The following is a 12,741-nucleotide window of genomic DNA, read 5'->3' on the forward strand; positions in this document are numbered from 1 at the left end:
TAATGCACTACATAGCTGGCCACAGGGTATGTCAGCCCTGGTCCTCCCTGGAGGACACTGTGCAGGACACTGCCTGTGACTGGCCCCCAGAAACCTTATTGGTGCTATAAGAATACCAGAGTTTGTGGCTGCCTCTGCTTGGTCTAGGTGTATGTGATAATACAAAGTCATACATCTAGGTTGGCCTTTATACACACTGGGCATGGGGAAGGTCAGCAAAATGCCCAAGGTTCCCTGAGTTCCACTTTCTGCTGCCTTTCTCTGCTGGCTGCTTATTGGGTTTGAACACTGAAAATAATCTCTGGTGGAGTATAGAGCATGAGCAAATTCAGGTATTAGGAAGGGTGGTGTGGTTCCTATCCTTAGCTTCTGGTGTCTATCTGTCCTGACTTTTTTCACTGACCTCAATAAGGTGTGACCTCTGAAACTCAGAGATGTGGTCTTCCCACCATCCAGACAGTGCCTACTGAATCTCCTGTGAAGTGGCACCACCAGTCATATTCTTGGGAGAGTACGGGGAAAAGCTCCAGCCTCAATGCAAGTAAATTAAGACCCTGATGCACCCCTGCTTCCTGGCTGACTTCTCAGAATGGCTCAGTTTCCATAGGATGAGGCAGGAAGAGACTCCCAAGGGCAGAGCAGCTGCTTTCCCCCAGGCTGCTGTCTCTTGAGGGGACTGCTCCACCGAAGAAAGATGATATAACATTGGTGGCTAAGACCAAGCAGGTTCACATTGGATTCAGGCAGATAGAGAAACTGTGGAGTTGGAAAGCATTGGGCCATTCCCATTTATTAGATTTTTACAACTGCGGGGGAGCAAACAGGCAGAGGAAATTATTTCTCATGTCACAGGCGAACAAACCAGAAAGTGGCCCGTCACAGTGGCAGGCAAGCAATCTGCCAAAACTGCACTGAGTAAAAGATCTATAACCTTACATAGGTTATACATATGTGGCTCTGCCACTTGCTCACACACTAATCATGTGAAGTGCAGGCAAGCAAGCCTAACACAGCTGTTTTCCCAACAGATGGTGACTGTGGTATTGGTGAGTGACAGCACAGGGTGTATGTAGTCATTCCCCAGTGTATCTCCTTGGGCCACCAACTTCACACTTTCCTCCTGCAACTCTAGCCCTCTCAGCCCTCCCTCAACCAGAGTCCTGGATAAGTGGCTATGAATGAGATTTTCTATGCTGGCCCTTTAAGACAAAGCCTGCATCACTGAGAGCTCTTCTCTCTTTCTCACTGGTAGTAATCTCATCTGTTTTTACTGCCAAATGCTATGTGGGTGCCTCTTCCAGGCTCTGGGTCTCTAGGCTGGAGTGCTCGGCCTGGGGCTTAGGACCCTTCCCTCTCAGGGTGAACCTTCCTGCAGTGAGAGTCCCTGTGGATCCTCTGCCACTCGCTCCTGGGAGCAAGGCAGTCTCCTCCCCATCTCTGTCCTTCCTACCAGTCTCAGTGTGGCTTCTGTGACTTCTTGGTTGTGGACTCCTCTCCAGTTAATCTAAAGTTGGTTTTCAAAATGATAGTTGTTAAATATAATTGTAAACCCAATTTGGTCCTGAGAGTTGACACTGGGAACATCCACCTTATCTATCACCATCATGGAATCTCCATTATTTATTTATTATAAAATTTAGTGAAATGACATTGGTTAAGAATTATATGGGTTTCAATTATACAACTCTAAAAGACATCATCAGTATATTGTATTGTGTGTTCACCACTCCTAGTCAAATTTCATTACATCACCATTTATCCCCCCTTGACCCTCTTCGGCCTTCTCTTACCCATTTTTCTCCTCTATCCTCTGATAATCAACATACTGTTTTCTGTGTCTATGTGGGTATTTTGTCTTATTAATCCTTTCACCATTTTCATGCACCCCCCCCCCAAACTCCTACTTCTGATAGTTTTTTAGGTTGTTCTCTGTATCTATAAATCTGTTTCAATTTTGTTTGTTAGTTTATTTTATTAGTTTCCACATGTAAGTGACATCATCCGGTATTTGTTTTGAGATTTTAATTGAGCCATCTATGGAAGTTTCCAGGGAAGAGTCAGAAACAGGCATCTGAATTAAAGTTTAAAGGATCAATAAACAGCCTGACCAGGTGGTGGTGCAGTGGATGGAGCATTGGACTGGGATGCGGAGGACCCAGGTTCGAGACCCCGATGTCACCAGCTTGAGCGCGGGCTCATCTGGTTTAAGCAAAGCTCACCAGTTTGGACCCAAGGTTGCTGCTTTGAGCAAGGGGTTACTTGGTCTACTGTAGCCCCATGGTCAAGGCACATAGGAGAAAGCAATCAATGAACAACTAAGGTGTTGCAACGAAAAATTGATGATTGATGCTTTGCATCTCTCTCCATTCCTGTCTGTCTGTCCCAATCTATCCCTCTCTCTGACTCTCTCTCTGTCTCTATATAAAAAAAAGGATCAATAAACAGGTGGCCAAAGCATAAAAGAGATTGTCACAATATGTGGTATGGGGTGATGAGGTGAGAGGGGAACAGTTTTTCAAATAAGTTAGAATATCTGTCAGAACAACCTGTATTAGTAGTTGTGCTGTTTTTATTGGTATAAACCATGTTCAAGAAAAAGCAGACCAGAATTTTATGTATAAAGTAAAACACATATGAGAGTTTGGTTCAGGCTCATTTTCCATTTCTTCAACAATCTGTTTTTGATCCATGATTTCTGTGCTGAGCAGAGGTTGTATCTTGAATGCCTGGGTTCTTGGGTGTTGTCTTCCATGGGAGAGGTAGGGATGGGAGAATGGGGAGAGAAGATATTCTGGTTTGAGCTGTGGCAAAAGAAGAAGATTTTTATTTCAAAGACAGGAAATCAGAGAGAAAGAAAAACAATAGAGGAATAAAAGAATAAGTGAATAAGTAGTTGAAAAAAGAAAACAAGAAAAGTCTCACCTGTGTTGTTTAAACCATGAGCTCACCACACCAGAGTAACCAGGGTAACTGCTACAGCCAAGCAGATCAATATTAGGGGGATGGGGTATCCATCTGATTAGAGAAAAAATAATGTCAATCTATAAAACACTCTCTATCCTATCTCAGTTAATGCTTCTCACTTCACATGGTTGGGACCTTCCAAAAGTTTTCTTCTGTATTTTCTAGAGCTCTTATTTCAATTCTTCTTGAGCCTATGTGTCTCATCTCACCCCTTTCTCTCTTGTTTACCAAATCATCAACTTCTTGTTTTATTTCTCTTTAGTACTTCTAATCTGCTTTGTTTTCTGGAAATTTAATTGCTATGAATTTTTACCCTACTTTATGATTTGTATTTTTCTACTTTTATCCTCCTGTGTATAACACTCTTATCCATTCTCCAGTGTTCATTTAATAGCTCTGGAACTATGGGAAGACTATCATTTCCCAGTGGAGCCTTCATTCTTTCTCACCCAAGTGGATGATAATATCATGGCCTCCCAGGCTGCTGTGTTTCACTTGGCAGGTCAGTCCAGCTGCCTGACCAGCTGCCACATCCAGGCTTACCAAAGATACCACGTCCCATCAGCATTTGGCAGGACTTGACCTTGTCGAGTGCCCCACTGCTTCTGTTGACCCAGCATCCACATCACCCACACAGGTTTTGGATGAAAGCCAGAGACATGGCACACCAGCAGCAGACAGCCAGGACCAGGACTGGAGCCTCTGGTCACCTAAGCCTGTGGCTTCACTGGAAATAGATGAGAAGTGGAGTTTAGGAGGCCATCCCAATACGAGTTACATGACTCACGTACTTTAGCTGTTTGAGTAATCCCTTCTTTCTCTTGTCTTAGAAATAGTCCTGAACCCACACTCACCTTCTAGCCTCTTATTCTGTGTTTCAAAGGGATGACAATGAGTAAAAAACTCAAATACAAGGGTTAAAGCAGTGAGGCTGTGAGGGGAGAGAAGGTTGGGCTCACCTTGTTGTCCAGGTCTGATTTCCGTCCTTGCAGGAGATCTGTCAGGAATCGAGGACAAGTGCCACTAAGAAGGCCCTGCAAAATTTCTTTAACAACGCAGTAGCGAATAAGCACATTACAGACATTCTGAGCCGGACTCCCAGCTCCTGGAGATGGCTTCCCGGAATTTCTTTGGAAACTCAGGAAATCTGATCCTTGATGTGCTGTATTTAAAAAGTTATCTGGGGTCTTCCTGGAATGTATTCTAAGGCCACCTGATACCTGGATCTCAAAGGGATCTGGGGGTGGACAAGTAAAAGAGTCAATATGGAAGGATGTGTAGAGAGGAAACACCAACAATCTAGAAAATAAAATAATTCAAGGGAAGAAACATTTACTGGCAAATAACATGAAGACTAGAGTTTGGATAAAAAATTGGGTGAAAATCTGTGGGATGAAAATGTGATAATAATAAAGAAATGTTTAAATAATTAATTTGAAGGGGCTAGATGGGAAGACTGCTAGTAGACTAGTCAGGAAGAGCTTGCTCTGGAATGGTTAGGTCCTGGTTAAGCCACGTGGACATTAGGCCAGAGAGAAAGGCATGCAGATTCTTGTGGGGAAAGCTGAGTTTGAGGCCAAAGATGGTGCAAAGAACATAAAAATGTGACAACTATTCCCAGGAGACAGACTATGAGGGTACATTCAGGAGTGTGAAGAGACATGTATCTATAGGTCCTTCTTTGTATGTGGGGGTGAGGATAGAGTGGGAACAGTGGTAAAGGAATCTAAGAAGGAATGAGCAAAGGGAGACACAACACAAGGTCAGGAAGATTGAATAATGGTAAGATCCCGTATATCACCTGCCCTGGTTGGAGCTTTCAGGCAAATATCAGCTTGGAAATGGAAACTAACATTCAAACTGAAACTGACTGGAAAATACCTGCACTTCCCTGGGGAAACTGTGCATGTTCAACTGTAATAATGCCTGGATGGTCTTCAACTCTTCCTTGCTAAAATTACCCTGGGACCACGGCCACAGAAAGCAGATGGTGCTTGACACATTGTCCCAGCGATGAGTCTGCAGCTCCCCCAGCCAGCCTGAGCCCTCCGTGTGCTGCCAGCTCTGTTTGGCAAAGGATGAGATCTGGAGTGTGTGATAGGAGGGGACTCTACTTCTTCTGAATGATGGGGTGCTACTTAGGTAGCTGAAAAACAGAGAGGTGATGACTGAGAGAGGGTAAAAGAAAGGGAGAAGAGTAGCTAATGTTGGATGAGAAAGATGGGAACGGTAATAAAGTTCTTATTCCCCAAACCAGAGAAACAAACTGGAGTCAAGGATGGTGACTCGCCCTTGCCTGGCATACAGATTTTAAGGATGCCCAGTCGGAGCATTACTCCCTGCCTCCAGTTCCCCTCCAGAACTTTTCTCCATCCTGCTTTGCCCAGCCACAATTCCTTTCTACCTGAGTTCTTCTTACCAACTGTGCTTGGCCCATGGTAGAGAATTCCCTTGAAGAGTAGTGGCAGAAGCAGCAGCATTGAAGCTCTGTTAGGTAAGGATGCCTCTGCCAAATGAATGCCCGCAGATTCAGATATCAGCTTCCCCTCCAAACCCTTTTGAACTCATCTGTAACTTCTCTTGTCATACACACAAACCAACCTCCTCTCTCCTCACTTCCCTGTCAGAGAAACCCTACTGTCTTCCTCAGCCACAAGCCTCCCACAGGGTCTCTCATTTCCACTCCATGTCTTCCCTGTCTGCCTTCCAGATTTTCTTTTTGCTCATGTCTGCCTCCTAACCACCCCACTGCCCCAACACCTACAAAATGGGTCCTGGTTTTATAACAAAATGTGTGGTCTGTGTTCTAATTGGAAAATGTAGTATCTCTTGGCTTTGGAAAACTCAAGCCCACACTTGGATTCTCAATATCCTTTTGTATAAAAAGAAGTAACAGAAGATCCTCAGTAGTGCCCTGTGGCCTTTGCAGCAGTGTCCCCACTCCTGATCTCTCTGTGGTCTCCTCCTCTGATCAGCTTTCTAGCCTTCCCTCTATCTCTTCTTGATCTTCTCTGTATATTTCTACCTATCCATTATTTTTTCCTCTGAAGGCTACTGTCACTCCTCTTATTGCTTCACCTGTTTTTCCTGTTTCCTATAACTACCATCCATTTTTTTATCTTATTTTTCAGAAATCATTATCAAAAGACAATAAGAACTTTGAATGTAGCTATATAATCCACAGGCAAATCTTCATAATCCACAGTGAGAAGAAAGGAGCAGCAGTGGCAATAAAGATTATCAGGTAATCTCAGGAAAATACCCTTTTCCTTAGTTTCTCCAGTCAAACCAATTGTCACTGTTAAGGATCCATGAGTACTCTTGACCCAGAAATAGTGAGCTGATGAGTAGATGGATTTTCATGCATGTTGTATGAATGGGTCTATCGGGGATGCACAGGGCCTTGGGCTCCCACTCTACCCTAAAAGAGTTGAGTGAGTCTCCAGGTCCCTGGGTATGAGGAGCAGACATGCAGCCTTCCCCTCATAGATTATGTACTGGAAGCACTGGAGTCCCCTTAGTGTGTCTAATTAGAGAAGAGTTTTATTAGAGGCAGGTACATGGCTCCAGGGACTGGAGTGTTCATGGGAGAAATAATTACTGTGTTGAGTCTTGACTTTTGTTATTTTCACTGATGTTTGCTGTGCAACCTGCAAGAAGTTTAAATACCATCCCTACAGTTTTCACAGAAACATTCAACTGACATTTATTCAGAGCCTATTTGGTACCAAAAGATATGGCAGACACTAAGATTTCACAGACAAGTCCTTAAGAGAAAATGAAACAAAAGAAAACAAAACAACAGCAAATAAAATCATTCTAAAACCTTTACATTTATAAAATAAAGGACTCACAGAATTAATTGTGCTCAGAGTTACTGAAATTAGTTTATACTCAGCCTCATCCATTGTTTCTGACTTCTAGGACACTGGCTTCAGACACTTTATGTTCAATGCCATGCGAAATATGTCAGAATTTTAAGATAATGAGATAATTAAAATTTTTTTTACTCATGCAAATTTTAATTTTCTTTTGAGTGCCAAATAAATTTATAGTTGAGTACTCAAAAACTCAAAGGATATGCTACAGAACTTTTTTATGAAACTAATGATCTAAGTAAAATAGAAAATTAATCTGAATGAGACAATAAATATAAATTTATTGTTATAAATGGATGGATTACATCAAACTGTAAAGTTTCTGCACAGAAAGAACAACTATCAACAAAACAAAAAGACAACCACCAAAAATTTAGAAGATATATGTACAAAAATTTTCCAATAAGGAGCTAATATCCAAATGTACAAAGAACTCACAGATCTCAACAAACAAGAAAGAAAGAGTCCAATTTTAAAAATGGGCCATCTTGAAAAGATACTTTTCTCAAGAAGATACAGCAATGGCCAACAGGTTCATGAAGAGATGCTCAACCTCACTAGCTACAAGAGAAATGCAAATCAAACCACAGATCTACCACTTCACACCTGTTAGAATGGTTGTTAACCAGATAAAAAATAACAAGTTTTGTAGAGGATGTAGAGAAAAAAAGCCTCATCCACTGCTGGTGAAAATGTAAATTGGTACAGTCAGTATGGAACCAGTATAGAATTTCCTCAAAAAATAATATGTGGGATTGAAAACTGAAAGCAAGAAACAAACAAACAAAAAAACCAGATTGTCAAAGACAAGAATAGGGTGGTTATCTGTGGGGGAGGAGAATGAGGGGAAGTTGAAGAGGGTAAATGTGGTCAAATATATGGTGATGGATGGAAAGAGACTAGACTTTAGGTCATGGGCTGTGGGCCCACCAGGGGTGAGGACGACGGAGATGCAGAGACCCGACTCCAGTGACCAGGTTCAGTGACGCAGATCCACTTTATTCAGGAAGTAAGCTAGCTTATATACACAGGTTCAGCCTATAGGGTGTTACAGCGTGTCCTTCACAACCAATGGCTGGAAAGGTCAGGGAGCTGCCTGGTTGGTTCTGAGTTACTTCCTTACAGCATGTGAGTTCCATCCTGGGTGTGCCTAGGAGGGTTTCAGGTGCTGGAGTGTTCTCACAGCATTGCATCAGCCACAGCTGGTAGGAATGCGCTCTGCGCTCTACCTACATTTCTCCTTTCTCTTTTAATTAGGGCCAGTTGGACTTGATGGATGATAGCTTGCTGTTGTTGTCTCTATGGGCAGGATAATGCCAGGGTGAAGAAAAGCAGCCCAGATGTGGGGATCTGCCTGCATCTGGGAGTTAGCAGTTACTATAGCACACATAAGCAGGAACAGAGTACCAGGGCCTGGGGGCCCATCAGGGCCATTCTCTGGCTTTGTTCCACTAAAGTCTTCACATCCCCCCAGGTGATGGGGTGTGCACATTGGCCGCAAGGTCTTCTTCTGGAGACTAGCCATCTCCTGGGTTGGGGGGTTCATCAGAGGGGTCATCTTAGGACACCGGGACTGGCCTTATGTTTCATCCTGGGATCCAAATTGGCTAAGGGCTGTTTTCTGTAAAGACACAAGCATAACATCTCCCTTGTGTTAGAAGGAGGTGTGTACCCTGCCACTTGTGCCGTGTCTGGGTCCTTCCAGCGCACCAATGGTAAAGGAGTTTGGGAGTGGCAACTTCTGCTTCTTCACCTGGTGGAGCCAATGTGCAGTTAGCAATTTGGTTGGTTTCATTTTTGCGTGTTCAGCCTCAAGTGTGTTAAACTCAGAGGCTTAGCCACTTTCCTCCTCAGTGGAGGGGGGCAAATAGGGAGGTAGGGGCTCCTCAGGGAGAGGGGTAGCTTGTAATATTTTTGGAATAAGGGGAGGGTCATCGGTGGGAGATGGCTAATAGGGCAGGAGTGAGACCAAGGGGGAAGGTTTGCCCTTCGTGTACTTCCACTGAACAGATGTGCTGGAGAGCTTGGGTCCAAGTATCGGGGTCCCAAAGATGAACCTCCTGAAGCAAGGGTTGAAACCTGAGAGGATTTCCCAGTAGGTACTAAGATCCTTTTCACTAACTTTAACTCACCTACTCTGCAATAGGGCATAGAGGGCTTGAGCTTGTGAGGCTCTGGAGTGGGGAGGGAAGGTTTCCTGTTGCAGAGGATCACTCACTTGTCCCTTGGATGCTGGTTGGGTCCCTGTCCAGGCACCAGTTGTGGACAAGGCCCACTGGTGGTGAGGATGACGGAGACGCAGAGACCCAACTCCAGAGACCAGGTTCAGTGATGCAGATCCTATTTATTCAGGAAGTAACCTAGCATATATACACAGGTTCAACCTATAGGGTGTTACAGTGTGTCCTTCACAGCCAATGGCTGAAAAGGTCAGAGAGCTGCCTGGTTGGCACTGAGTTACTTCCTTACAGCAGGTGAGCTCCCTCCTGGGTGTGCCTAGGAGGGTTTCAGGTGCTGGAGTGTTCTCACTGCATTGTATCAGCCACAGCTGCTAGGAATACACTCTGCGCTCTACCTACAATGGGTACACAAAGCAATATACAGATTATTTATTATAGAGTTGTGCACTTGAAACTGATACAACCTTTTAACCAATGTCACCTCAATAAATGTAACTTTCAAAATTTATTTAAAAAATATATAGTTAACCCTAAATATTCATTTAAATGTTCATATATAAAAATTAATGCATTTGATTAATATTTTAAAAAGGAGTTACTATTCAAAGAATTAAATTTTATGTGATTTTACTCCCTGGAAAGGCATATATAGAAGGGAGATAAATAAGGTTTATATAAAATCATATCTTATTCACTACAGAAGAAAAATATAAAATACTGTCTGTCAGAAAAATTTGTTAAATTATAATTTTATAGAAGACTTTAGTCATAGTGATGAAGAGCACTAACCTTTTCTTTATCTCTAAAATGCTAAAAATGTTGTAAAAGTATTTATTTTAAAATATAAATACATTCATTAACATTCTAGAAAGCAATGAAAGTGTTCAACTGTAAAGAGGAACATTAAAGAAGTCCTTCAAAAAGACAGCAAATAAAATGCTTCAAAATCCGCTGCCCAAAATTCATGCAATAGAAATATAATATAAAGATAAAAGATGTTTGCAAATACTACAAATATAATTGAAAATATGCAGAGTATGATAATTGGAGAATTATTTATTTTTTAAAAATTACATTAAATTTATTAAAATAACATTGATTTATAAAATTATATACATTTCAAGAGTACAATTCTATAATATATTTTTTCTGTTTTGCAATGTGTGTTAACCCTAAATTAAGTCTTCTTAGACCAGCATATATTACCTCCTTTATACTTTTACCCATTTTCCCTCTGGTAACCACCGTACTGTTTGTTGTCTGTATGTTTTTGTTTCTTTTCTTTGTTCATTTATTGTTCTCAGCTGTATATCTCACATATGCATAAAATCTTATAATTCTTGACTTTTTTTCAAATGACTTCTTTCACTTAGCATAATATTCTCAAGATCTATTCCTGTTGTTGCAAGTGGAAGTGTTTCATTTTTTCCCCTATGGCTGTATAGTATTTCATTGTTTTTATGTATCATGTCTTTTTTATTTGATCATCTGTTAAAGGATACTTCAGTTGTTTCCACATTTTGGCCATTGTGAATAACGCTACAATGAACATAAGAGCACATATATATTTAGAAATAAATGCTTTCAAAGTTTTCAGATAGATACCAATTGAGAAATTGCTGGGTTATATGGGAAACTCTATTTTTAATTTTTTGAGGAGTCTTCATACTATTTTTCATACTGGTTATAACAATCTACATTTCCATCAGCAATGTATGAGGGTTTCTCTTTCTCCATAATATTTTCAACACTTATTATTAATTGTCTTGTTAATAATAAGTGAAAAATTATTTATCAACACTGGTTTTGTTGAGTTTCAAGCTGTAGGAGAAGTTGGTCATATGACAGTAATCCAAGAATTTCTCTCTTAACAGAGTGAGTGATATGCTTGCCTGGGAAGCCCAAAAGTGAGAAATTTGGCTTTGGTAATAGTAACTTTTCAGTTGTAATTAAGAGAAGATATGTGAGGGTTAGGAAATAGTTAATCTGATTGCTCATCTCTTAATAGATCCCTGGCCTTTACTTTGAAATGCTGGTAAAATATTATCTTCGCAGGAATTTTGGGGAGGAGGAACATAATTACATTGGGGAGGGACCTGACAATTAGGGGAGTTTAAACCACAATAGTTGTTTGTAAAAGCCTAGTCACAGTACTTACTGTGAATAGTTAATGCCTATAGACTAATTGAAAACTTGGTTTAGAAAATATTAATCTTTACTTTGTTGCCTAAAAAATACAGGTAGTTCTCTTGCAGAAAGTTTCCAGAGGTATCAGACCCTGACCTTTTAGGTGCAACATCAAAGACAGCAAATAGGTCTACGACAGTGTAAGAAGGACATTCTGGGGACCAGACTCCCACCTCTGGCACACTGGTATATGACTAACTGTATGCTCTGTAATGAGTTACTGACCTCCTAAAAAATATATAAAATGGCCAGTCAATGAAACTGTTAAGGCAGTTCTTTTGTGCAGGAGTTCCCTGACTTCTCATGTTGCCGCATTTGAATTAAAGACACTCTTATACCTATTTGGTTGCTGTCTCTTACAAAATTGGGGAAAAAAGTGACAGACAACACAAATCCTGGTTTTTTCTCAGAAGCGAATTAAAGTTGGTTGAGGCCCCAGGTGCAGAAGAAAATATTAAACCCTTTACGTTAGAATAAAGTATAAAGTTGGGGTTTTGAGGGGCCCTTCAGAAGTTGGGTCCCAGGGCGCACTCCTGGTGTGCCTGCCATTAAATCTGTCTCTGCTTGTTCCAGAAACAAGATCCTATTATCAATCAAGTAATTGCTGGCCACTCAAAATTTTTAGAATAACAGCCTCTTCAAGTACTTCTGGGTAATGTGGGGTCTTTCTTCCCCACCACCACCTTGTTTCACATATGTGAGCTCATGAAAGCTTGAGTACTTCATTTTGCTACAACACCACCCAACAGTCCGCCAGTGCTCTTTTAAACATTCAACTAAGCTTTTGTTAAAGTTTTTAGTTCTGTGCATGGCACCAAGCCCTTACAAAAATGGGAATGTTCCTAATGCAACCTAATTATATGCAGACAAGCAGTGCTGCAGCAAATCTGACCACTTTCTTTTTTTAGTATGAGGAACTTTTAGAATATTGACATGAGGAGCCTAGCTAATTCTTTCACCAAAAACAGCATTGACATTGAACAATTTTTTTCAAAGACAAGCACATTAAGACTCTGGAAATGGTTCAAAGGCATAAAACTGAGAAGTGTTTATTCTAGAAAAACTTCTAAATCCAGATGAGACAGCTGTGGTTCTAATCAAGGTTACTCTCATCTCCTTCCCATGCCCAGTACTCTTAGTGCAGTTCTACAAGAGAAGGGAAAGCCACAAAAATCAGAAGCTTTCCAGTTAGAGGTGGCTAACTTGATTTAGAAAGGAGTAGGAAAAAAACAAAAGTCAGGGACAATATTGTCAGTAACAATAGCAAACTTGAAGGCATGCACATAGAAAAAGTTAATTTTCCAACTTGCCTGAGGGTGTATCACTGGATGGGGGAAGCAAGGTACCTGCAGACTAGCAAGAAAATTTAGAGGAATATCCTGTGAATAAGTTGACCATAGTGAACCATGATAATCTACCACTTTTCCCTGAGAGTTTGGAAGGATACACATATGTGCAAAGCAGCATGCATGCTCAAAAGAGACCAGAAATGACCAACTCCAGATTCTGCAGGTCCTTGGATGAACATGAGG

General features: G+C 41.3%; 1 pseudogene; it reads right to left on the reverse strand.

The window, feature by feature from the left end:
- Positions 1-2,611: 2,611 nt before the first annotated feature.
- Positions 2,612-5,444, reverse strand: LOC136398437 (T-cell surface glycoprotein CD1e, membrane-associated-like; annotated as a pseudogene).
- Positions 5,445-12,741: the final 7,297 nt, after the last annotated feature.

Source organism: Saccopteryx leptura, chromosome 3, assembly GCF_036850995.1.
Source record: "Saccopteryx leptura isolate mSacLep1 chromosome 3, mSacLep1_pri_phased_curated, whole genome shotgun sequence".
NCBI lineage: Eukaryota > Metazoa > Chordata > Mammalia > Chiroptera > Emballonuridae > Saccopteryx > Saccopteryx leptura.